The sequence below is a fragment of the Melospiza melodia genome, unplaced genomic scaffold, assembly GCF_035770615.1.
Source record: "Melospiza melodia melodia isolate bMelMel2 unplaced genomic scaffold, bMelMel2.pri scaffold_28, whole genome shotgun sequence".
Taxonomy (NCBI): domain Eukaryota; kingdom Metazoa; phylum Chordata; class Aves; order Passeriformes; family Passerellidae; genus Melospiza; species Melospiza melodia.
In genome coordinates this window covers 5,446,527-5,473,779 of record NW_026948600.1, presented here as the reverse complement: position 1 = coordinate 5,473,779, position 27,253 = coordinate 5,446,527, and the positions used below count along the sequence as shown (strand labels likewise).

Below are 27,253 nucleotides of genomic sequence, written 5' to 3'. Positions count from 1 at the left end.
GGACGCTGCCGGAGGGTCCCTGTCCCCCTGTGCCACCCCCAGGGCCCCAGCCCTCCGTCCCCGTGTCAGGCTCTGGGGTCGATCTCGTGGAACATCCTCTGGGGGAGGCTGCAAGGCTGGGGGTGGGGGGACCCGGGGGGACAGGGGACGCCACTGTGCACGAGCAGGGTTGGACTGCTCTGGGGGGAGCTGTGATGGGGGCCGGGGCAGAGTGACCTCCCCAGGGACCTCACACAGTCATCTGTGATGTCACAGCCCCCTATGATGCCACACAGCTCTTTTGCAATTTCACACAGTCATCTGTGATGTCACTGCCCACTCCGTGACATCACGGAGCACCCTTGTGACCTCACAGAGCCAGCTCTGGGATGTCACCCTGGAATGTCATGCACCTGCACTGTGATTTCACAGAAGACTCTGTGGTGTCAGAAAGTCACTATGTGATGTCACAACCCACTCTCTGATGTCATAGAGCCAGCCTCTATGATGGCAGGATCTGCTCTGTGTCCGCTCATTCTACCCTGTGATGTCAAAGACAGTTGTGTGATGTCACAATCCCCTCAGTGATGTCACAGAACCCTCTCTGTGATGTCATACTGCTACTCTGTATTGGCACAGCACACACTTTGACATCACAGCCTGCTCTATGATGTCATCCAGCCATGCCACGATGTCACAGCCTGCTTTGTGATGTCACAGAATCCCCTCTGTGATGCTGTAGCTGCTCATTGACCTCACACAACAAACTCTGTGCTCTCATAGCCCTACCTGTGACCTCACACAACCCACTCTGTGCTGGCCTTGGCCTCTTGGGGACCACCCCTCATCTGCTTTCAAAACACCTGGGGGCCTGTGCTTTTCTTCTCATTGAAAAAAGCATCTCTCAAGTCCAGGCATCCATGGCCAAAATAGAGAATCAGCCTCCAAAATTCCTTATATCCAAGGATATCTCCCAGACAAAAGCTGCCAGGTCTGTCCAGGTTCTCTTGGTTTCCTGAGGGCCAGATCTCATCTGCCTTTGAAACACTGGGGCTCTGCACTTTACTCCCCATGGAGAACTGTCATTCCAGTCCAGGAACCCATGGCTGAAATGGAATTCCACCCCCAAAACTCCCTGAATATCTAAGGGTTACTGTAAGACAAAAACTGCTAGGAAAGACAGGTCTGGCTGGCCTTGGCTTCTGGTGACTGCTTCTCATCTGCTTTCAAACCCTGGGGTTCTGTGGTTTCCTTCCTATAGAAAAGAACTGTCCCTCTTGTCCAGGTGCTCCTGGCCTCAAGCACATGACAATTTATAGGGACATGGGAGCCCTGTGCTCAGTGGGGTGGGGAGTGAGGACAGCAGAGGAGAGCCCTGGAAGGGATTGAAGGGTGGTTTCAGAGATGGTGGATCCTTTTCACATAGTAGAAAACAGCCAGATAAAGAAAGAATTAATTCCAAAGGCACCTGAGGAGACCCAGACTGGACACCAGGATAAAGGAATTTCCCTGCCAGGGCAGGGCTGTGGTACAGCACGGCCCCAGAAGGAGCCTGAAGCAGCCCCAGGCTTTGTGTGGGCAGGCAGAGGCAGGCAGGAGGCAGAGCTGGCAGCAAAGGAAGGGCCCAGCCAGGTGGGGCAGCCGGGGGATGCCGACAGCCTGCAGGGACAGAGGCGCAGGGCAGGGACACCGTAGGACAGCCTGGGCTGCACAGGGCACAGGGATGGGCAGCAGCTGCAAGACAGCCCTGACAGAGCCAACTTGGGCAGCACTTTGGCCATGGCTGCTGGGCCTGGGCCTGAGGCAGGAGCAGGAGACAAGTGACCCTTGCAGGGCTGGGGCCTCATTGCCTCCTTGTCCCGGCTCAGCAGCCTGGCAGGGGCCGCCCCATGCTCCTGCCCTTGCCATTGCACATCCCCACATGCCAGTGCCCATCCCAGGAAGAGCCCTGAGCAAGGAGGGAGGGACAGGATCTGCCTGGCCAGGGGCTGGGGCTCAGGCCTGGGCTCTTTGCATTCCTCAAACACATCCAGGTGTGCTCAGCACCAGAGACACATTTGCCTTGTTTGTCCCCAGCTGTCATCACTGCCTCCAGTGTCTGCTCTAACTGGAACCTGGGGACACTTTCCCAGTGGTGTCCCTCAGTGGGACACATTAAAACTTCAAGAAAATTTGGAGTTTAAATTTAGCTTTGTGTTATTGACTCTCAAAGACTGAGTCTGATGTAAACAACAGCAAATCCCTGAGAGGGTCATTAAAGTTTTCCTAGTCCAATCATGGAGAAAGATTTCAAAGAGCAGTAAGAAAATATGCATTCCCATTTTAAACGGTGTCTTTGATTAAATTTCTCCTTAGAGCAGAGGTGATTGCAGCATTCTGTGATTGATATTGACCCAGGGTCTCTCCTCAGCAGCTCTGGCTTGCTCACAGAAGCTGTGCCTGGAGCTCTGACCCAGTATGGACAACCTTGCTCCACATTGCCCAGCCCCATCCTGTCTGTCCTCACTGCCCTGGGCCCTGCTGTGCTTGCAGAGCTGGCTGCACCCAGCCTAAGAGGGGTTTTCACTTTTTGGGGGTTTTTTTGAAGCAATCTGAATCTCCTGAGTTTCTCACTGCAAACAGACACACTGCTCAGGTGTGTGCCAGCCCCAGGTGCCACCAAAGGTGAAATAAACAGGGCCAGGAGACTTCTTCTCCTGTGTAATGCCTTTATTAAAAAGTGATCAGCTCAGGATTGGGCGGCTCGACGGGTCTGCAGCGTCCGTCGTCTCCCAGGGCGACTCAGAGGAGGAGGATATGCGCAGCTCTGTCCACCAGGGGCAGAGCTGGGGATCAGATCCTCTTGGGAGCCTTTTTGGGTCTCCTGATCCCATAAGATGGTGTCAGATGTTGTTTCTCCCACTCAGTCGGCCTGGTCTCAGCTCCGGGGTCAACTCCCATGGTCAGGGCGAGAGGGTCCGAAGGTGTTCCGCGTCTCTGCAGACTCAGCACTCGGTTCCTCACGTCCAGACATCACTCTAGTCTCTCAAATCTTAGGTGGCTCGTTGTTTTTGTGGTTTCTCCATGAGTTTGGAGATGGGGGTCCCACAAAGCATTCTGGTCTTGCGAGTCACTTTGCATAACCCCCCCCACCTTCTCAGGTGTCTTCACTATTCTGGGAAAGGTACAACTTAGCTTCGGGCAAGGTCCCCACCCAGGAGAAGGGCCATTACCTCGCCCCGGCCAGGGCTTTTACTAATACAAAAACAACCATTAACGACAACGACCCGTGATTACAATAACAAAACACACAGAACTTGGGCAGGGCCAGTGGTCTGGCTGCCTTTTTGAAACTTTTTCTCATAAAAAATATTAACCAAGTTTTTGTTCATAACAGTCCCCCCTCTTTTTCTTTGATCGAGCTTAAACTCTAAGCTCGCATCAACCCCTGATTTTTGTTTTGAATCTACTATAAATCTCTTGTGCACTTTGGTAATCACGGTTACTTAACCTTGTTACTTTCCTTGGTTTCTTCAGGTTTGTCTTCACGGCAAACACTATTTTACTGAAACAGATAAATAAGCATAGTAAAAATAGCAATCCTCCAAGTGCACACACAGCGAGAAAAACTACCTTTTCCCACACATCCTTTTTGAAAATCTCCAGGTTCTCCCACCCACTGGGATCAAGTGTAGGAGTTTGATCTTCATTATTTACACATGCTAACCTTTTTATTTTGTTTGAAATGTTCCTAATAATTGAATTCTTAATTTTTAATACTGCCTGGAGCCGGATAACTTTGTTTAACATAGATATTGGGATCCGAATTTGGCTTTTACAATTTTGGATTTTCTCAATTTCTATTTCACTGTGCCTGTTCTGTTTAATTTCTCCCAAATCATTATATATAGGAACTCCCAAACTTGATCCAGTTTCTTTGGGCAACAAGAAAATTGGTTTTATTACTCTAGCGGTGCAGCTGCCAGACGAGATCAAATCTAGGGGTTTAAGGCTCCCCTGAAATGTGTTCCTAAAGGGGTTTATCTCTTTTCCAGTACACTCATATAAATACTTGTAACAAACAATTTTTCTTACCATTTTCACCATTTCTTTGCTTTTTACTATATCTGCTGAGCTTGTTTCAGCAGCATCCCATTTAAAGCACAACCAGGCTTCCCCTATAGGGCACTCTCCTAGGAGTGGCTGCCTAAAAGTGGCAGTATTGTATATTATCCAATACACTCTCTTATTTTTTTGATAAAAGACCAATTGGGAGAGGTTAACACAATCAGGGTTAGAACTGATGTGGACTCTCGACAAGGAGCTCACTTCCTCCTCACAGCGGGCTTGGTAGCATTCACTGCACGGCTCAGCTGGGCTCCCCTGAGCACCACCAGCAATCAGAGCCATCAGCACTACCCTTCCCAAGAGTCCGGTATGGGTCATCTCACACAGCCTGCCCACCCGGCCTTGCCTCTTGGGGAACTTTACCGAGGAAAAGCTTCCAAGCTCTTTAGAGTCCCTTCTACCCGTTTCTCTGGTTAAACCTCTCTTGGTCTGTTCCTTACCAATTTTGGTTTCCCCTCCCAGGGGAGTGTTCTGTAGAGGATTAACCTGGAGTCTTTAGAAATAAATTGGGGAACTTAACCAGAATTACTTATTTACAGTCCTAAACTTTTTACCAACATAATTTACACAGAACAGTCTTAAAACATTTTAAGCAATATTAGAACTCTTAACAATTTTTTTTTTCCCACACAGTTTAGTCTTTTTGACTCTTCCTTCTGAGAGTCAACTTTAAATCCTTTGGTCCTTTTACCACAGTGTACTCAGGTGATTTAGCTTGTGAAGCAGATGAATCTTGTCCAGCGCCGGGGGGTGAGAGTGATGTGGACTCTGGTCCAATGCCAGAGGGAAAAACTGGGACTCTGGCCCAATGCCAGAAGGACAAAGGGGTGGAGTCCGGTCCAATGCCAGAATGCCAGAGGGAAAAAAAAAACTGGTGTTGAATCCTGGTCCAATGCCAGGGGGTGAGAGTGATGTGAGTCCAACCTTTTCCTTTTGGTCTGCACAGTCGAGTTAGTAATGAAGAGTACCTGAAACGGGCTTTCAAACACAGGCATTAGTGGTCTGCAATTTAATGAGTTTATCAAAACTCAGTTTCTCTGTTTAATGTTATTGGTTAATTTCTCTTTTTCCATAGCTTGCATGTTTCTCTCATCAACTTCTACATACTCTGTATTTTGCAAGGAGTTGTATTTCTCAGCTAACTTAACTCCCAAAGTATTTTTATTCCCCTATTTTTCTGTGTATTTAATTCACTGGTTTTTCTGTTCTATTTTTCAAGATCTTATCTATTTATCTCTTGCTTCTGTTTCTCACTTTCACTTACAGCTTAAATACTTCTTTCAACCCCTTACACTTGAATTTTTTTCTCTTTTTTTTTTTTCTTACGCCATTCTTCTACACAATACACTTCCCTCTAAGGAGATGTGGTAAAACTTATAATGCACAATCTACATTACCTCTATTCTAATTTGTCTATATTTATTCTCACACATTCCTTCACACCCTCAAGACACAAACTGGATCATTATTGCTAGAAAATCACTGTGGCTCCCCTCACCTTGGGGTTGGCCCACAGGTCTCAGTATCCCTGGGCCTCTTGGAAGGGCCCTGGCTCTGGTTGCCTCTGGTGCACATTCACCTGTGAGGCTGTCTGCGTGTCACTCACACTCTCACAGCTACGGCTCCCTCACACACCTGAGGAGCACTAGTCTCGTTTGCAGGTCACACACACTCTTTGGCCACAGCCCCCACCCGCCTGGGGGACAGAAGCCTGGTTTGCAGGTCACACATACACACACTTCCACTGCCCCCTTCCCACCTGCCCGGGAAGTTGAGGCTGACTTTGTGACTCACTCTCACGCACACAACAAGACAACAATAAGGTACCTTTTACTTTCACATCACTTATTACAAGTTAAGTATTACTGGCCAGTTTTGGTGCTATTGGATATCCTTTCTACCTAGCTGTTTTTGTCTAACTTCAGATGTTTTTCACTATACTATACTATACTATACTATACTATACTATACTATACTATACTATACTATACTTCTTAGTACTTTGTTGAGACAGGACTTATCTGCTCCTGTATCTACTCAAAAATTCTAATTCTTCATTTAAGGGTCCCACTTCAAAGTTTACCAAGGGCTCTTCTAGATGTTACATCAGGTCCCCTATAGTGTAAAGCTCCTGACCCTCTAATCGTAACCTTTAAGGATCTTCCCTAAATTATCTTGTTCCCTGGCTATTGCCTCATCAAGACTGAGTTTTCTACAAAACCTCCTGACGTGTCCTGCCTTTCCACAGTAAGAGCAATGTCGCTCTCTCAAAGGGCCTTGAGGTGTCTCCATCCCTCTTGTACCTGACAGTACTGACCTATCCTTGCCTCCTCCTGGTGGTGGTCCTGCCCACCCTGCACTTTCTCTAGCTACAGCAACCATGATCTTAGCCTTGGCCTTTGCTTTATCTTCCTCCCTCCTTAAATACACCTTCAGTGCCTCTTTTAATAACTCATTTATGTCCTTCTCTTGCCAATCTTCCATCTTTTCCAATTTTCTCCGTATATCAGGCCAAGATTTGGTAACAAATTGGACTTTTAGTAGCATTTGACCTTCCGGGGTGTCTGGGTCTATTCTGGAGTACAACTGAAAGTTCCGCCTTAGGCGATTAAGCCAGGCAGCAGGAGCTTCATCTTTCTCCTGTGCACCCTCAAATGCCAATTGGGTATTAGTTCCTTTGGGAACTGACTCTTTGATCCCCCGTATTATCAAAGACCTATATTCCCTCATGGCCTTCCTCCCCTCCTCCTGATTAGGGTTCCAGTTGGGCTCCGTTAGTGGCAATTTCTGTTCACCTGATGGCACCTGGGGTCCTGGACTGTTATCTTTCTCCCAAATTTTTATGCCAGCCGCCCTTATCATCTGGACCTCTTCTGGGGAAAATAATATACTCAGGATGGAATTCATTTCCCCCCAAGTGTAGATATTTGGACCTAGAAATTGATCCACTTGTTTGGCTATGCCCACTGGGTCCTCAACTAAATGCCCCAACTCTTTCTTGAATCCCCTCACCTCAGAAGCAGTTAGGGGAGCATTCACAAAGCCAACACCTCCCGCCACTCCTCCCATAGGAACCTCTCTGAGGGGAAAGAGTCTCTCTGCCTTGGAGGTCTTGGATCTGGTGCTACAGTATGGCCCATCTTCAGATGCCAAACTACTTTGAGGGACATCTGGGTTACCCTGAACTTTCTGCCCATCAGCAGGTGTATTTGCTGATAGCTGTCTACTGGGCGAGGAGGCATTTGTGTCCCAGGTAGAAGGAGGTAAAGGGACAGCAATAGGAGGGGGAGAGGGACCTGAGTAGATATTAATCGGAGCTGGAGAAGGGGTGGAGAATGCAGCAGGTGGAGTAGGCACTTGTGGTGGTGCAGAAGGAACTGGAGGAGATACTGGGTTCATCATAGCAGAAGCTGAAGAGGTAGAAGGAGGAGTTTGAGCAGGTGGTAATGAGATGGCAGCCGGGGGAGGAACCGGACCTGCCATTTGAGGTGCTTGAAGGAGAGGATTATAAGGTGGAGGGGCAGAAGGAGGCAAATAATCCAGGGGGTCCCATCTTTTACTAGTTCTATCATCCCCTCCTTCATTCCTCTGTACCTTACAAATTCGCACCCCTTCATCCTCAACAGCGCTCTTTACCCAGCAAGCTACATACAATAATTGCTCAGGATCAGTATCCCCTCGAGCTGTCAGATAATTATTTAATTGTTGGCACATCCACTTATCCTTTGTCCCACACCAAGGCCATCCTCCTTGCAACTCTAATTCTGGCCACGCTTCCATACAATAATGGATCATTTTCACTTTATCTAATCCCTTCGTGGCCTCTATAGAATCCCATTTTACTAACAGTTCTCCTAAGGGACTACTAGGAGGTATATCCCTCAGTCTCTTGCCAGTCTTTTTACTACTACAACATCCCATTTTTCAAGTCTCAATAAAAAATATCCCGAAGGTGCCTCTACTGACCGGGAATTTCAAAAAAACCTTCCTTGAGGAGCTCCAGCCTCCTCCACTGAACTTCAAATTTACTGCCTGATGCTCAGGACTTTATACTGAAACAACTGCCCAATCTCTTGATTGCCCAACTTCCCAGCGTCAGGTCTTACATCTATCGGGACTTAAACACACGAAGCCACGGCCAAGAATCCGGGTCGTGCCTGACACCCTCAGTCAGGAGAAACAACTGCCTGATTTTTAGTTTGCCTAACCTGCCAATTTTTAGGCTTCACCGTATCAGGACTTAAAAGCAAACCGCAGCCTCCTTCGCTGGGGTTTGTGCCTGACCTCCCTTCGTCAGGACTTACTTTGCCTGCAGGGCTTGTGAAACACCCGAATCCTTCTCGGGACTGACAAATCTTACTCGAATCCTTCTCGAGACTTACAAAAGTGCCTGACCTCCCTTTGTCAGGACTTACTTTGCCTGCAGGGCTTGTGAACCACCCGAATCCTTCTCGGGACTGACAAATCTTACTCAAATCCTTCTTGAGACTTACAAAAGTGCCTGACCTCCCTTTGTCAGGACTTTGGGGTGCGTGCCACTCATACACAGTAATTCACTCCACACGCCCGGAGTGGGGGGGCCCTTTATTCCCCCTTGGGAGACGACTCACTCACACTAATTCCACTCGCGTCCCCCTGTTCCTGGCCGCTTTTCTCGCGAAAAGACGGAACCGCAGTAATGAGGGGTCCACTCTCGCTTCGAAGGTCCGGCTGCCGGCCCTCGTCTCACTCACACACACATGCGCACGTCTCCCGCTCCCGCCACCGAGTTTCTCACCAGTCCGGTGCTCCGGTGCTCCTCTGCGTCGCTGTCCTGAGCCGGTCCCTCTGGTCCTGGTAGCCAGCTGTCCTCTGAAGATCCAAGATGGCCAGTCCTGAGTCCTCTTGCGGCGTGGCTATCCCGGACGAGAGCCCCCAGCTGAAATAAACAGGGCCAGGAGACTTCTTCTCCTGTGTAATGCCTTTATTAAAAAGTGATCAGCTCAGGATTGGGCGGCTCGACGGGTCTGCAGCGTCCGTCGTCTCCCAGGGCGACTCAGAGGAGGAGGATATGCGCAGCTCTGTCCACCAGGGGCAGAGCTGGGGATCAGATCCTCTTGGGAGCCTTTTTGGGTCTCCTGATCCCATAAGATGGTGTCAGATGTTGTTTCTCCCACTCAGTCGGCCTGGTCTCAGCTCCGGGGTCAACTCCCATGGTCAGGGCGAGAGGGTCCGAAGGTGTTCCGCGTCTCTGCAGACTCAGCACTCGGTTCCTCACGTCCAGACATCACTCTAGTCTCTCAACTCTTAGGTGGCTCGTTGTTTTTGGGGTTTCTCCATGAATTTGGAGATGGGGGTCCCACAAAGCATTCTGGTCTTGCGAGTCACTTTGCATAACCCCCCCCACCTTCTCAGGTGTCTTCACTATTCTGGGAAAGGTACAACTTAGCTTCGGGCAAGGTCCCCACCCAGGAGAAGGGCCATTACCTCGCCCCGGCCAAAGCTTTTACTAATACAAAAACAACCATTAACGACAACGACCCGTGATTACAATAACAAAACACACAGAACTTGGGCAGGGCCAGTGGTCTGGCTGCCTTTTTGAAACTTTTTCTCATAAAAAATATTAACCGAGTTTTTGTTCATAACAAAAGGCACTGCAGAGCTGCCCTGGGCCAGCTGTGAGGGTGGATCATCAGCCCAAGCTGCACTGGGCCCCTGCAAGAGGCTGTGGCCATGGGCACTGCACTGACCCCACTGCTGGGTTTGGCTGCCACGGCCACCGTGAGAAATGAAACTGTCCTTGGAAACACTGGGGAGGACTGGGACATACTGGGAACACTGGGAATGCTGTGGGAGACACTGGGACATACTGGGAGTGACACTGGGGAGGACTGGGACATACTGGGAACGCTGTGGGAGACACTGGGACATACTGGGAGTGTCACTGGGGAGGACTGGGACAACCTGAGGACACTGGTGGCATTGCGGAGAAAACTGGGGACACTGGGGCATCATATGGATCAGGTTGGGAGGAACTGGGAACGACTGGAAATGAACTCAGGTGTATTGGGACCGACAGGGCTGCACTGGGAGGGACTGGAGGGCCACTGGGGTTGAACTGGGTTCTACTTGGAATGAAATGGGCTTTAGTGGGGTTATATTGGTCTGTACTGGAATGGACTGGACTGTCCCTGGAAGGACTGTAAGAGGGTGATTTGGCTGTTTTCGCCTCCGCCACATCGCATTTGCCGAGGCTCCCACCCATCGCCGTTCCCAGCCAATCATCACTAGGAATCTGGGCCTAGGGGCCGTGCCCAGAAAGGCACCATATTTTCTCCTTGCATACAACTCCCATCACACCCCGCGGCCCCATTAAGCCCCATTGGAGCCGGGACTACAACGCCCGTCATGCCCCGCGCTCCACAGTACCCTATGATCGCCCCCATCTGTCCCATCAGTGTTCCCCAGACCCTCCACGATCCCTCAATGCCCCCTCACCGCCCATTAGGGAGCCCCCGAATGCGCCCCGGACCCCCTGAGTCCTCCTGACCCCACAGATGCTCGGTACAGCCACTTGTAAAAATTCATCTCCTGTCATCCCCCGCGGCCCCAGAGCCCCTCGGAACACAGTCTCGCGCCTAAAACTCCTGCCGTGCCCAGCGCCCTAAACAGTCCGGTTAGAGCTCCCCGTAAGTTTCCGTGAGGGTTTCAAGTCGCAGCTCGGACTCAAAAGTGTCCCCTAACAGCCGTCCCGGACCCCCAAACATCGTGATCGAGCCACTTCCAGGACTTCAGCTCCCATCATGCTTCGCGGCGCACGTCCGGTGCTATTCCAGCCGGGACTTCATCTCCCGTCCTGCCCCGCGCCCCACCGAGACTCATTGTAGTGGCGCCTTGAACTCCCGTGATGCTCCGCGGCCCTATTAAATCGTATGATACCTGCGCATACAACTCCCATCACCCCCCGCGCTGAAGAGAATCCCATCAGAGCTTCCCCCAAGGGCCCGCCCGGACCCCGAAGGGCCCCAAATTCCCCTCCCTGACCTCCAAGGGCCCCCCTGGATCCCCAAGTGCTGCCCCGGACCCCGAACTGTCCCTCGGGATCCCTGAGTGCCCCTCCAAGTGCCCACCCGGCTCCCTCAAGTGTCCTTCAGACCCTCAAGTTCTCTCTGAATTCCCTCTCCAGACCCAAAACTGCCCCAAATGTGCCCCAGAAATGTCACCAGGGACCCCAAAGTGCTGCCCCTTGACCCTGTGTGAGAAAAAGATGAGATGAAAAAGATGATAAAAAGACGACAAATATAACTAATTACCATAAAGAGGAAGAAATAAGTCGCCAAGAAATAATAATTAATTTATGGAAGGAATTGTGTTTTTAATTAATTAAATTAATTAATGAATGAAAGGAATTCTTAGCATGAGAGACAATTTTTTTTTATTGCTAAAAAATGTATAGATTTTTAAAGGAAAATGTAAAACTAATGTGATAAAAATAATAAAAATATAATTATAAATTAGAATATTATGTTTATAACTTTATTTATTAATTAAATTTTTTTTATAAGGAAAAATACTTTCATTTTTTTATGTGTTTTGAGATGTCACTCCCCGGTGGGCCATGTCAGACAGAGTGAGGTTGGGGGTGAGGAGCAGCTTGTCCAGACAGGGTCAGCCTGCAAGGGACTCATTCTTCTCCCTGCCCAGACCTCCTAAGGAGACATTCAGCATCAAGATCACCTGGGAAATGCTTCTGTCCCTTCTTCTCTGAAATGAAAACAAAAAAAAAAATATTCCGTTGACTGAAAAGAAAAATCATGAGGTGCACATTGGAATCTTCCTCCTGAAAAGAACTCCAAACTGACTCCAATCACTGCACAAGCCCTGTAGACTCAAAGACAATGGAAGGGAGACAAAGAACTCCTGAGGCCTTTCTATATTTTAACCAGCCCCACGGTGGATTTGGGGCTGGCTCCAAGAGCCTCAGGCACGCAGAGAAGGATGGAGAAGCTGCTCAAGGAGTCAGCAGCAAAACTCCAAGTGCCTTGGAGCATGGCTGGGCCCCAGTGAGGGCAGGGAGTGCCAAAGGCTGCCCAGGGCCTGGTGAGAGCAGATCCTTGAGGGCAGGATTGCAGGGAGCCCAAGGCTCTGAGCAGGGAACTGCAATGCTGAGCAAGGCCTGGCAGGGCTGGGTTTTCTCTCCTTTCAAGAGTCTATGGGTAGACACTGTTGGTTTCAGGTCCATGGTCCCTGTGCTGCTCTTGGCCTGCTCTGGTTAGGGTGACAAAGGCAAAAAGCTCTGGCCACGGTCCTGATGTTGTCTTATGTTTTCTCTGGTTAGAGGCGTTAATTTAATTCTTCATTTGCATGGTGGCTTGTTGTTCTAGGGGTTTTCGTTAGGTCATTCTTTTCTGTTATGTCTTCTGGGATTTTCATATTTGGTTATTATCTGACACAATCCTCTTCTTTATGGTGTTGGGCAGTTCAACAATTTAGATGGGAGTGGGAATGATAGTAGAAGATTCTAAAATCATAAAATTCGGGGAATTAGAAAGAAGCTAGACATAGTGGGGCCGTAGAAAAATGTTAAAATAGACTCTGGAAATGTTAGGCTTTGTGTTTGCCAGATCATGTGAATTTGCACCTGTGTAAGCAGTATATGATAAAAGATATAATTGGTAGATGTGATGATTGTTTAGTAATTAAATACAATTATTGTATAATCATTAGAAGAATTCTGAGAAACTATGTTAGATGTTTGGGGGGGGGGGGTCACGATGAGCCCATGCTTGGCTGAAATCTATGTATACAATAGAACAATATAAGTTTAATAATTAACATTAAAGTTATATAAGGATTGACTATAAAAACATGTTTGTCCTGAATGCATGTCGGAGACAGATTTGGGGTTGTAACTCTGACACTCAGAGCTCCTCAATAAAAGCACCTGCATAGAATCACTCTCGTGATTATGTGCTTCTGAACGCTGACAGGAGCAGTGGGGGGAACACCTTACAGTGAGGGGATTTACATAATTATAAATCCTTTAACTAGCATTGGAACTTGACATAACTGTTAAACATTCAACAAACAATCTATGACTAACGTTGGAACTTTATATTAACTCCTTTAACAATGAACTTTATATCAACTCCCTTAACAATGTATTCTCTACAATTTCCCCCTCTAATTGTTTGATTGGGCTCAAGCTTGCATCAATTAGCAATTGTTTCTTCTTGAAAGTACAATTTTTAATATTGGTTGTAAATTTGCTTGGCATCTTCATGTTCTTGATCATTCATTATCATGATTACTTTTACTTCTTTTTTATTAAGCTCTTTTGGTATCATTACACTTGCTTGTACAGCAGATGCTACAACTCGGATTATACAGGGGAGCATGCAAGGTAGGAGGATCAAACCAGCAATTTCACATAAGATGAAAAGGTTTTTTTTCCCCACCAGTTTCCTTTTAACGACCAGAAATTGTCCCACCAGCTGGTATTGAATGTAGGGGTCCACTCTGGTGTTCCAACATAAGCTAACTTCCAGATTTCCTTTGAGATATTTCTAATGACTTCACTGCAGTCATCCATTTCTAAGCAGCACTCAGAGGAGTTAAATTTTCCACGTATGCTTCCATCATCAGCTAATAAATAATCTACTGCTAGTCTGATTTGATACACTACAGTTCCAGTCTGGGATAGTTGGTCATTTATGTGGTCTAAAGCTAGAGAGGCTCAGTTCGATATCATCTCAAGTACTGCTTGTAATCTCAGAATCCGATTTAACCCCGTATAAATTGGGGTCCGGTGTCCCCAGGACCCATCTTTAACCCGGGTCGCCGATCCATGAGTGCAAATTATTTCCTGGGGGGTCCATACTGTGTTTTTCCGTGTCTGTGTTCCTCCAATTTCAATTAAGTTTCTTTTTCGTCAGCTAGATTTCTTGAAATATTCACATACTGGGACCCCTAGGTTAAATCCAGACTCTTTTGGGAGTAAGAAAACTGACGCTTTAATAATTCCGATAGTTCAAGTGCTGCTCCGCTCCCCGGGTAATTCAGTGTAAGCCACATTCCCACATATCCAAACCAGGTTTTCTGGAGCTTTCCAGGAAGCATCACTGAGAGTCATTGGAAATTCCCAGTACTTGGATATTTCTCTCACTCCCCAGAATGGGTCTATTCCTCTTATTCCTTTATTTCTTTCTTTATTTATTACTTTATTTCTTCCTTTAATTATTCCTTTATTTATTCCTTTTCCAGTACACTCATGGAGTTTAGATCCTTCTCGGTAGATACAGCCTGTTTCTTTCTTCCCAATGGATTTTCAGTGTTAAATTTATTATTTTAAATTATTATTATTATTATTATTATTATTATTATTATTATTATTATTATTATTATTATTATTAGATATTAATATATAACATAACATAACATAACATAACATAACATAACATAACATAACATAACATAACATAACATAACATAACATAACATAACATAACATATATTATATTATATTATATTATATTATATTATATTATATTATATTATATTATATTATATTATATTATATTATATTATATTATATTATATTATATTATATTATATTATATTATATTATATTATATTATATTATATTATATTATATTATATTATATTATATTATATTATATTATAATTTATTATATTATATATAATAGATTCTATATTGATTAATAATAGTATTATGATATATAACTTATATATAACTAATATGTAATTAATATTAATAATATTAATTAATGTATATTATATTTATTATATAATATATATAATTATATATATTATATATATTTAATATCATTTTATATATAATATATATATGTTATATAATACATAATATATATTATACAATTATAATATAATATAATATGATATAATATAATATAATATAATATAATATAATATAATATAATATAATATAATATAATATAATATAATATAATATAATATAATATAATATAATATAATATAATATAATATATATTATATTAATATTATATATAACATTAATACATAATAATATTATTTTATTATTATTATAATAATATTAAAATAGTATTTTAATAAATTAATATTACTTATTGTTATTTAATAAATAATATTTTAATAAATTATTAATAATATTCATTATTTAATAAAAATTAAAATTAATAAATTAAAATGGTATTGTTTATTATTTAATAAATAATATTTGTTTTTCCAATACAGAAAAAATAAATAATACTTCCAGTATTTATTGGGTTCTCTAGGGACCTACCCAGCTACTGGATGTTTTATTTCTAAATATCTCTTACAGGATATTTCTCCTACTGGGGTTTTATAAATTTATACATTTTATACATTTTCCCTTTCATAGATATACACTACTCTTCTCCAATTATTTTAGACTTCAATTCCCGCCATTCTTTTCCTCTTTGTCCAATAGCTGGTACCTTTTGTCTTGTTTGTGTCCATTTTAAGATTTCTATTGGTCTTAAGCTGATCCCTTCCCAAGGCCAGACTTTGGCCATTTGTGTATTTCCACAGATCCAGCAATTAGTTAAATGTAACTCTTTCCTGATCTTTTCCACTAAATCTATGAATAAGTTTTTCCCATGAGATGTTTCTAGGTCTTCTTTCTCATTTACTGATGTTATTACTTCTTTCTCTTTTATTAAGTTTGCTGTGCCTTTTTGATTGGACTTATGTTCAAAGCAAAGCCAAGCATCTCCTATAGGATGCTTCCCAAGCAGTCATTGCAGTCATTCTATATTTTGTGAAATCCAGTAAGTCTTCCCTTCCCCTAGACAGGTTGCTAACAGAGAGAGGTTGGCACAGTTTAGGTTTAAATTTGTATGTACTCGTATTAAAGATATGGTTTCTTCCCCTCTGTAAAGGGGGTGGTAACATTTAGCACATGGGCTCTTCTGACTTCCCAGTGTCATGTTAACCAGCAAGATCAGTAAGAGCATTCCCAGGAGTCTGATATGAGGCATTCCCCTAAACTCTACAACTACTGAGCTGCACCCAGTGATTGGAGTGGCTGGTTTTAGGCGGAATGTAGACTCACCCAGCCTTGCCTCCTGGTTATGCTTTTCTCCTATGGAAGAGCTCATTGGTTTCAGTACAGAGTTTTTATTCTCTCAGTGTCAACACATTTGACTTTTCTTTACTAATTTATTTTTGCCCTGAGGGATGTTCTATAGGAGATTACTTTATACACTAAGATTGGAGTAAACTGGGGTATTTTAACTTTTTAACACAAAAACATTCATCTAAAAACCTTGAACTCAATGGTCAGATGACTTTAAGAATTTTCGGTATCCAAAATTATAGATAAAATACTCACACCAAACAAATAACAAGGTATTTACTCTTATGCCTAACCCTACAAAATAATAGTATGATTTTATGCTAATCCTACAAAATCATAATACACCTTATGCCTAATCCTACAAAATCATAACATACGCCGAAACAAACAAAGGCTCCAACGCAAACAAAAAATTCTTCATTCTTTAATAAACACTAACTAATAATACATGCAACAGGAAAGTATCTACTTTTCAAACTCAGAAGTAAAATATAAATAACATTACCTGCAATTTTTAACAGTTCTTCACAAGTTTTGATTATTTAAACAGTTCTTAACAAGTTTTTTACTATAGACAGTCTCCAATAGTCTTTAGGTCTCCTCTGGAGGGTTAGTTTTAGATCGTCTGAGTGATTAGTCACAACCCATTCATTAGAAGACTTAGTAGGGGATGTGGTTGGTTTTGACTCTTCAGTGGGAGGTGGTACAGGTCCTTTAGTCTGGGTTATATGTGTCCACCCCTTCTCTTGGGTCATATGGCTGTATTGGTGGTGAGTAGGACCTGAAAATGACCTTCAAACTTAGAGGTTAAAGGTGCAGAGTTCCATGATTTAACTAACACCCTGTCCCCTGGATGGATGTTATGTCCCTTAGTGTCTAAGGGAGAGGTTTGAAGGACATAGCCCTTTTTCCTAAGATCTTTGAATCTCCTTCCTATGGCCTTTACCTAGTTTTGGGTGGCTGTCTCTCCTTCTGGATAAATTCCCGTGCTATACGGGGTTGTCAAGAAGGGGAGTCCTAACATCATTTCATAAGGTGAGACTCTTATACCTGTTTGAGGCCTTGTTCTAATTTTTAACAGTGCTAAGGGTAGACATTTAAGACAATTCATCTGGGTTTCTGTAACTAATTTAGTTAACATGTTTTTGATGGTTTTATTCATTCTTTCTACTCTTCTGGAGCTCTGGGGATGCCAATGGGTTGTGCAACCTCCATTTCATTCCCAGGGCTTCAACAACTTGTTGTAAGACTTTGGCAGCAAAATGTGGACCTCGGTCAGAATCAATATTATTTATCAACCCATATTGGGGAATGATGTTTTCTAGGATTGCTTTTGTGGCTGCTTGGGCTGTCTCTGTTTTGGTCAGGAACGCCTCTTCCCAATGGGTGAGGTGATCCACGGTCACTAATAAGTGTCTGTATCCCTGGACAGGGGACATTTCTGTGATGTCTACCTGCACGCTTTGGAACGGCCGCAAGGACAACTCTCTTCTCCCAGATCAGACAGTACTCTTCTCATTAATTTCTGATTAATTTGTTGGCAACTTAAACGTCCCTTGGTAACTGCCTTTGCTATGTTAGGTACTTCTATGCACATTTGATCCCTTGGAAAGGGGTCACATAAGCCTTGTATTCCCCAATGGGTCAACTCGTGTAACTCCATCATCACCTTTCGGGCTGGAGCTTTATTTAAAAATTGCCATCCATCAGAGGTCCACCATTCTCCAATTTCTTTTTGCTGTCCTCTCATCTTTTCTAACTCTCTTAATTCTTTCTCATCAAAGGTGGGTCTTTCCTCTTTTCTTTCCCCACTAGGTGTTCCTTCTATCTTAAGAATTTTAATTGGACTTCCTTGTTCCAAGGCTACTTCTTTCACTACTTGATCAGCTAATCAATTTCCTTTCATTTTAAGGGTGTCCCCTTTTTGTGAACTTTTAGTCCTTTTATGTGAACTTTGGCTATCTCTGTTGGTTTCCTCAGGGACTCTATTACTAATTTTCTTAGCTCTTCATGTATTAAATTTTTGCCTTTAGAATTAAGGTACCCCTGTTCTTCTCATGTTTTTCCAAATGTATGGGCAATCCCAATTGCGTACTGGGAGTCAGTATAGATTGATCCTTTGTCTTTTTCTAGTAAAGGGCACAGATTTCACAGCACCGGGCACACCAATTTGAGGGTAGCTTTCCCATTTCCTCAACTTGCATGTTCTGCCCATCTATGATTGCATACCCTGAGACCCGTTTACTGGCTACCATTTGTGATGATCCATCTGTAAATAAAATTCTCCCATATGGGAGGGCCCTTTTTCTAAATCTTCTCTCACTTTAGTCTGCATTTCAATAATTTCAAAACAATCATGCTCCAGGTCTGTTAACAGCTCTCCTGTGAGGAACTGGGCTGGATTTAAACATTTTGAAGTGACACATTCAAGGCCCTTGGTACTTATTCAGATGACTTCATGGTTTAGTATTTGGGCGTCGGTTAGCCACTGAGGGGCCTTGTGACTTAAACCAGCTTTTACATTGTGTGGGGTATCAACCCAGATCTTCCCCTTTCAGGTTAGTTTCTGTGTGTCTTCTATTGGGGTGGCTGTCGCCTCTATCACGTGCACACAGGCTGGCCACCCTCTGGCTACTGGATCTGGTGACTTGGAGAGAGATGCGACAGGCTTCCTGCATCCTCCCCAATCCCGTGTAAGGACTCCGCAAGCTGTCCCCTCTTCCATGTTTACCAATAGGTCAAAGTTCTTTATAAGGTCTGATAGGCTCAGTACAGGGACAGAAGACAATTTAATTTTCAGATTCCGAAGCTGTTCCTCGTCATTTGAGGTCCAGGTTACAGGCTCTGATTCATTCAATTTACCATAAGGAAATTAAACACTTTTAGTATACTGATCAAGCCATAATCTGCAATGCCCAAACAAACCTAGTAACTTTCTAATGTCTCTTTTGGTCTTTGGGGCAGGGATGGACAGAATTCCCAAAATTCTCTTGGGGCTTCACCTTTTATACCCTTGGGTGATTATATGTCCTAGATCTGTTACTTCTTGTTTCACAAATTGCAGATTCTTTTGTGATACTTTTAGGCCTTTTTCCCCTAAGAAATTTAGGAACTCTATGATAGAACTTCTAACTTAGTCTTGTTCTCCCTCTGATGCAACTAAATCATCAACATATTGTAAAATATTTACCCCATTCTCAGGTTTAAACTGTTCTAGGAGTTCTTCTAGAGCTTGCCAAAGAGATTCGGGTATTCTCTAAACCCCTAGGGAAGATGTGTCCACCTTCGTTGCTGTTTTCTTTTCTTTTCAATGTCCTCCCATTCAAAGGCAAACCAGTTCTGGCACTCTTCAGCCAGGGGACATGCCCAGAAGACATCCTTTAAATCCATGACAGAGACCCATGCATGCTCCTCAGGTACTTGGCTTCAAGTGGTGTATACGGGTTTTTTACTACCGGGTGCCTCGCAACCATTCTTTTATTAACTTCTCTTGAATCTTGTGCTAATCGTTAACTTCCATCAGCTTTTCTCAATGCTAGTATGGGAGTATTATGTGGAGACAGGCATGGTGCTAAAATCCTTCCTTTAATAGCTGGTCAGTTAGTGGGGCTGGTCCTTGCTTTCCCTCTGGGGAAACTGGATACTGCCTTACCCGAATGGGGGAGATGTCTTTCTGCATCTCCACTTCTATTGGTGGAATATTCAAACAACCAATTTTTTCCTCCCCCACCCACACATTTTGATTCATTTCATCTATGTTTCCCTTAGTTAAGACCATTATTTGTACTACCATTTTTCCTTCTTTTGGCATTACTCCAATTCCCAATTTGATTTGTAAATCATATCCTAATAAATCACAACCTAACTTGGGGATGCAAATGAACTTAGCTCTCTTGAATTTCCTCTAATTTCTACATCTTCTATAATCTGGGCCTCCAATGCTTCTCCTTTGGCCCCTTGTACTTTGCAGACCTTTATACCGACTGTGATTCCTGTTGGTATTTTAGTCACACATGACTTGTCTGCTCCGGTATCAACTAAAACTTCAAATTCATCATTCTGGAGACCAATCTCGAAATTTAAAAAGGGCTCTTCTGGATGGTTCAATAAATTCCCCAGGGCATACAACCCTTGACACCCCTATTCCGCATATTTCTCGTCTCTTCTTAAGATGTTCTCTAGAGTTTCTTGCTCCCAGGCTATGGCTTCATCCAAGTGGAGTTTCTTACAGTTTCACTTTAGGTGTCCTTTCTCTCCACAGTAATAACAATATTTGTCACGGAGTAGAGCCCTCGCCCCTTTTGGTCCAATAAAACCTTTATCTCTTCTAAGTGGTTCTACTGGCCCATCCTTGTTGGCTCATCCACTTTCTCTGGCTATGGCTGCCATAATTTTAATTTTTATTTTTTGTCTTTTCTTCTTCTCTTCTTATATATACTCTTATGGCTTCTCACAGCAGTTCATTAATGCTTTTTTCCTGCCAGGCCTCTATTCTTTCTAACTTTCATCTGATATCTGGCCAGGATTTAGTTACAAATTGTATGTTGAGAAGGATCTGGCCTTTGGGGCTATCTAGGTCAACATTAGAGTAAATCTGGAAGTTTTGCTTGAGCCTATTAAGCCATGGTGCTGGGGTCTCATCTTTTTCCTGGGTGCTGTCAAATGCTAACCTGGTATTACTCCCTCTAGGGACTGATTCTTTTATCCCTCTGGTCATTAGGGACCTGTAATCTCTCATGTTCCTTCTCCCCTCTTCTTGATTAGAGTCCCAGCTAGGCTCCACTAAAGGCATTTTTTTGTCACCTGGGGGCCTGGGTGGTTTTCTTGCTCCCAAATTTTCATTCCTGCAGTTCTTATTAATCGAGTCTTTTCTGGAGAAAATAGGATGTTAAAGGTGGAGTTCAATTCTCCCCATGTATAAATATTGGGGGCTAAAAATGGATTAATATGATTTGCATTTCCTACTGGGTCTTCCACTAAATTTTGCAATTCTTTCTTAAAATTTCTAAATTTGGATGCAGTCAAGGGAGCATTTACAAATCCAATCTCACTGGCCACCCTGCACATGGGAACTTCTCTGAGGGGGAACAATTTTTCCACTTTACCCACTTTGGACCGGGTGTTACAACATCAGCTGTGGAGGCTGACTGGGTAACTTCACTCTTGGGCATGACATTCTGAGATGTTTTTTGGCTTCTCATTTGTGCTGGGGGAGGCAGAGCAGGAACTTGCTGGTGAATAAGGGGTGCATGAGATGGCAGAGGTAAGGGAACAGTAGTGAAGGGTAAAGAGAGTAAGGAGAGGGTAGAGGGGAAGGTGTTGGAGGTATAACTGGGTTAGGAGGTGGTAAAGGAATGACAGCTGGGAGAGGAGGAGGAATTGGGTCCACAGCAAGAGGAATTGGAGGAAGGATTTGAGGTACTGCAAGGGTAGGGTGAAGTAAGTGGTCAAGGAGGTCCCAATTTTTGTTAGCCTTCCCAGCCTCTTCTTCTTTTACTTTACTAGCTTGCTTTCCCTCTTTTAATTTATGGACTCTTGTATTTTCCTCCTCTGAGGCGTGCTTTAGCCAACACGTGACATTCTGTATGTGATGGGCCTTTTGCAGGAACTTGGGGCAAAACAGAACGTGCATCACCTTCGGACAGAGAGGTAGGTATCTCAGGATATGTTTAAGGATGTTGTTAGCTCATGCAAAATGAAAATTAGACAGGTGAAAGCTTAAGACTTAACCAGGCTACATCTGTGAAGAATAATAAAAATGTTTCTATAAGTACATTAATGACAAAACAAGGTACAAGGACAATCTCCATTCCTTATTAGGGCAGATGTGGTTACCAAATATGAGGGAAAGGCTGAGGTACTTAACCCCTTTTTTGCCTCAGTTTTCAAGAATAAGTCTAGTTGTCCTCAAGAAAAGTGTTCTCCTGAGCTGGTGGATGGGCACAGGGAGCAGAACAGCCCCTGTAATCCAGAAGGAAGCAGCTGGGGGCCTGCTGAGCCACTCAGATGCTCACAGGTGTCTATGGGAGGAGATGGGATCCATCCCAGGGGGATGAGGGAGCTGGTGGATGAGCTCCCCAAGCTGCTCTCCATCATTTACCATCACTGCTGGCTCAGCAGGGAGGTTCCAGAGGACTGGAGGTGCCAGTGTGAGCCCATCCCCAAGAAGGGCTGGAAGGAGGAGCTGGGGAACTCCAGCCAGTCAGCCTGCCCTGGGTGCCCAGCAAGGTTATGGTACAGATCACCCTGAGTGCCATCACAGGGCACCCACAGGATGGCCGAGGGATCAGAGCCAGCCAGCGTGGATTTCAATGTCTGCATGGAATGGTCTGGATGAGGGGATTGTGTCCAACATCAGCAAATCTGCAGATGACACCACACTGGGTTTGAGTTTGGATCTGATGGAGGATGGAGGTAGGAAGGCTCTACACAGGGCCCTGGATAGGCTGGATCCAGGGCCCAAATCCAACAAGGTGAGGTTTAACAACTCCAAGTGCCGAGTCCTGCACTTTGGCCACAACAACCCCTGCAGCAATACAGGCTGGGGACAGAGTGACAGGACAGCAGCCAGGCAGAAAGGGACCTGCAGGGACTGATGGACAGCAGGCTGGACATGAGCCAGCAGAGTGCCCAGGTGGGCAAGAAGGCCAATGGCTCCTGGCCTGCATCAGGAATGGTGTGGCCAGCAGGAGCAGGGCAGTGATTCTTCCCCTATGCTAGGCACTGCTTGGGCAGCACCTTGAGTGCTGTGTCGATTTCTGGGTCCCCTGGGAATTAGAAGAAATGAGTATCAGGAAGAGTAAAGAAAGCAAAGGTGAAGAAAAGGAAATGCTCAGGGCCGTTTGGGGGTGGCTGCCAGGCAGCGCTGTCTCTGAGCAACAGCGTCTGCAGTGGGACAGGAAACTCCCAGCTGATGGGAACAAACTTTCTGGCTGACTGCAGAGCCCACTACAAACCTGAGTGGTTTCCCTGGTGTCCGCCAGTCCTTGCTGGCCCCAGGGGCTGATGGCATTTGTGCTCCCTCAGGTTCATGTCCCCACACCAACAGCATGCGGGTGCTCCCCCTGCTGTGTGCAATGCAAACAGGGGCTGCTGAGCCAGTGCTGCCATGTCTGTGCCTGCAAGGATGGGGCACCTGTGTGAGCTGGGGGAGAGGCCAGGGCTGCAGAGGGGGATGTTGTTGGCAGCTCCATCAGGACGCTCTGGAACAGTGCCCTGGGTTGTCCAGCGCACTGAGGATGGATCAGCCCCTGCTCTGCTGCTCCTTCCCATCTGCCCCAGGGCCCTTGTAGAGCCCCAGCCATGCTGTTTGCCCCCAGCCTGCCCACGGCCAGCCTGGGGCTGCTCACGGGGCTTTTCTGTGCTCAGCATTGGCCTGGGTGGGTTCTTGAGAGAGCCTGGGCAAGGAGCCTGGAGCCCCCAGGCCCTGGCCTGAGGCGTCAGCGCTGCCCCAGCAGTGCCCATGGCCTGTCCCTGCTGCAGCCCCGGCACTGTCACCCCCAGGGCTGTGCCCGGCCCCAAGAGCACTCAGGCCCTGCAGCAACACCAGGGCCACCAGGGCAGCGGGGCAGGGCCACGGCAGCATCACTGGCAACACCAAGTGCTGCTGCTGCTGGGCACAGCTGCTGGGCCAGCACTGATCTGCCCCAGCTCTGCGCACAGACATTGCTGCTGCAGCTCCACAGAAGGCAACAAAAGCCATCTCTGCAGAAAACTTGGCTGGGAGTACCTTTATTTACTTTAAAGTCACCCAGAGTGCAGACCCTCATTGACACAGTCTGTGGCCACAGGCAAGTTGGAGAGAAAAAAAAAAAAAGGGAAATGGCAGAAACAATGACATTTTTTCTGGACTATGTTTAAACATAAAACAAAGGAAAAGAACCTCCACACTTAAGCAAAAAAGAAGTAGCATAGATGACTTTGATTACAAGTTATATGCAGATATTGCCCAGCAGTTTAATGTTTCTGAAAGCATGCAGTCATCAGTCTCCACACTGCAGCCTTGAGCTCCTGGTTCCTCAGGCTGTAGATGAGGGGGTTCAGGGCTGGAGGCACAACTGAGTACAGAACTGACAGGGCCAGATCCAGGGATGGGGAGGAAATGTTGCGAGGCTTCAAATAGGCAAATGTGTCTGTGCTAATAAACACGGATAGCACACCCAGGTGAGGGAGGCAGGTGGAAAAGGCTTTGTGGCGTCCCTGCTCAGAGGGGATCGATTAGCACAGCCCTGAAGATCTGCGCATAGGAGAAAACAATGAATGCAAAACAGCCAAATACCAAACAGGCACTGACAGCAAGAAGTCCCACTTCCCTGAGTTGGGATTTGGAGCAGGAGAGCTTGAGGATATGTGGGATTTCATAGAAGAACTGGCCCAGGGCATTGCCATGGCATAGGGGCTGGGAAAATGTATTGGCTGTGTGCAGCAGCGAATAGAGAAATGCACTGGCCCAGGCAGCTGCTGCCATGTGGGCACAAGCTCTGCTGCCCAGGAGGGTCCCGTAGTGCAGGGGTTTGCAGATGGACAGTTAGCGGTCGTAGCACATGACGGTGAGCAGATAAAACTCTGCTCCAATGAAGAACATTAAGAAAAAGAGCTGAGCAGCACATCCTGTGTAGGAGATGTCCCTGGTGTCCCAGAGGGAATTGTGCATGGCTTTGGGGACAGTGGTGTAGGTGGAGCCCATGTCAGTGAGGGCCAGGTTGAGCAGGAAGAAGAACATGGGCGTGTGCAGGTGTCCGCAGGCTACGGCGCTGATGATGAGGCCGTTGCCCAGGAGGGCAGCCAGGGAGATGCCCAGCAAGAGGCAGAAGTGCAGGAGCTGCAGCTGCCGCGTGTCTGCCAATGCCAGCAGGAGGAAATGCCTGATGGAGCTGCTGTTGGACATTTGCTGGGGCTGCACATGGGGACCTGTTCATGGAGAAAGGACAGTAAAGACTTAGGGGAGGTACCTGTAAACAAAATCAAAGCCATTTCCCATACATCCTCCTCTGTAACACACAGACAGGGTCTGTAATTTTTAAGAGTTCTGAGGTTTTCTTTATAAGCTCCCCCCGTGTCTCTGCTGGTAGTTTTGGATATCAAACCATAAGCATGTCTGAGGCCCTCAGGGAGAACAGAGTGAGCACCCTGGGTCAAGGTGATGAATGCAGACTGAGGAGAGATGGTCTGTCATTCTGACCTGTTCAGAGTTTCCTTGGGCTTTAAACTTTCTCAGGTGGAAGGTGACTACCTTCTTATGCTTCCCTTAAAATGCCACCACCTACTGCTGGGAGCAGATGCATCCACCACAGCCCAGTTCCACATTTGAAGCCAAGGACTCACTTTGGTCATTTCACCAACCCAGCAGCATTTTCTGTCACAACACCTCTGCCTTTCCCCATCAATCTCATAACTCAGAGATGCTCCAGGACAGGTTTGCACCCTGGATTGGAGCTCCCAGCTTGGACTGAAATCTCAGGGACACTACCAAGTGTCCTTATGATGGCATTGGATCAAGGGACATGCAACTCCTTCCCTGGCTGCACTCACAGCATTGCCCAGTGCCGGGCACTGGGGACAGCGTCACCCTGAGCCAGCTGTGCCCCCTGCCAGAGCCCCCAGTGCTGGGCAGCTGCTCCCAGCCCTGTGCTCTGCAGAGGGAACTGGGCCCGGGGCTGCAGAGCTGCCCCACAGCTCTGCTGCAGCTCTGCCTGCACAGGAGGGGCTGCACGCCTTGGAGCCCCGGCCCTGAGGGCAGAGGCTGGGCTGGGGCACAGGAGGGAGGGGGCTTGTTCAGAGGGAGGGGCGGCACTGCAGGGGATCCTGTGCACATCTCTATACTCTCCTTGCCACAGCATCTCTGGGTTTTGTTTTCTCTCCTTGCCTGATCTTCCCTCTGCTTCCTGGAGATTTCCCTCCTGCAGGTGTTTCCCTGTGCCTGATCACTCCTTGCCAGCACTCACAGACCCCAAATCTCTGTGAACTTATTGATCACTAAAATTAACAGTTCAGATGTCTCAGGAATTTGTCAAAATTCATAATCAAACTTTAATATTTATCTCTCCTCCCTGCCATTCTCCACTAGTAGGAAACTGAGTACAAAGTATTAGGAAATGTCCTTTTTTTTTGCCAAAATAATTATCTTGGAAATATTGTATGACTGATCAGAACCCCTCAGCATTTTAGACCTTCACGAGCATTTCACCTCCCCTGCACCAGAAATACCCAGAGTTGTACTCACAGAGTCTGTAGGCAGCGGGATGTTCCAGCTTTAGGAATTCACTGCAGGTGCTGCAGCTGCATTTTCCTGCAGCCAGAGGTTCCTGTGTCAACGACTGGCAGTGATTCTTCCCCAGGCACTTCTCAACACCTTCCCAGCCCTGACTGATTTAAGCTCTCTGTGCCTCTGTGCTGTGCCCGGGGTGGCTGCAGGCAGTGTCCCAGCCCTGCTGGGCTGGCAGAAGAGCTGCTCATCAAGAGAAATGTGCTTTTGAAGCTCCTCTTGGTTACCAGGAGCTGCCTCTGTGCCAGGAGCCCAGCCCAGCTCAGCAGCACAGACACAGCACCAGGACATTAATGAGCCTCTCAGGCTTTGTGCTCAGGCCCTGAACATCAGTCCCTGAGAGGGAGCTGAAGAAACCTCTCCAGAACTCCAAGTTAGAATCCAACTCCAAAGTTTCTTTGATATTTAATGGGTCCCACTGAGGGACATAACTGAGAAAGTGTCCACAGGCCCCTGGCAGAGCAGAGAACTGGAGGTAGTGATGACAGGTGGGAACAAAGAGAAGTCAAGTCTTGGTGCCCTGGGGCACAGCAGGGTCTATGCCACCAAGGCCTGGGAAGAGACACCTTGTCCGGAGGCCCTGGGGCCTCCTGGCACAGCCCCAGCCAGGCTGGGCGCTGTCAGCCCCTTGTCCTGCCCTCAGCATCCCCCCTAGCCCACATCCCAGTGGCCTCAAGGATCTGCTGGAAGGAGTCCCTGGGGAGCTGTGCTCAGGAATGGCCCTGGGGGCTCCTGAATGCTCCCTGCAGGTACTGCAGGTTTTTGAAAGGACTTTGGGTTTGGCTTTTGCCTTGAATCTC

General features: G+C 46.1%; 1 protein-coding gene across 1 annotated transcript in view; it reads left to right on the top strand.

Moving 5' to 3' along the window:
- LOC134433863 (olfactory receptor 14J1-like) overlaps positions 1-27,253 on the top strand; it is a gene marked incomplete at its 5' end in the record, with an annotated part of 51,869 nt that overhangs the window by 9,376 nt on the left and 15,240 nt on the right. The gene's annotated exons all lie outside the window — the stretch shown is intronic.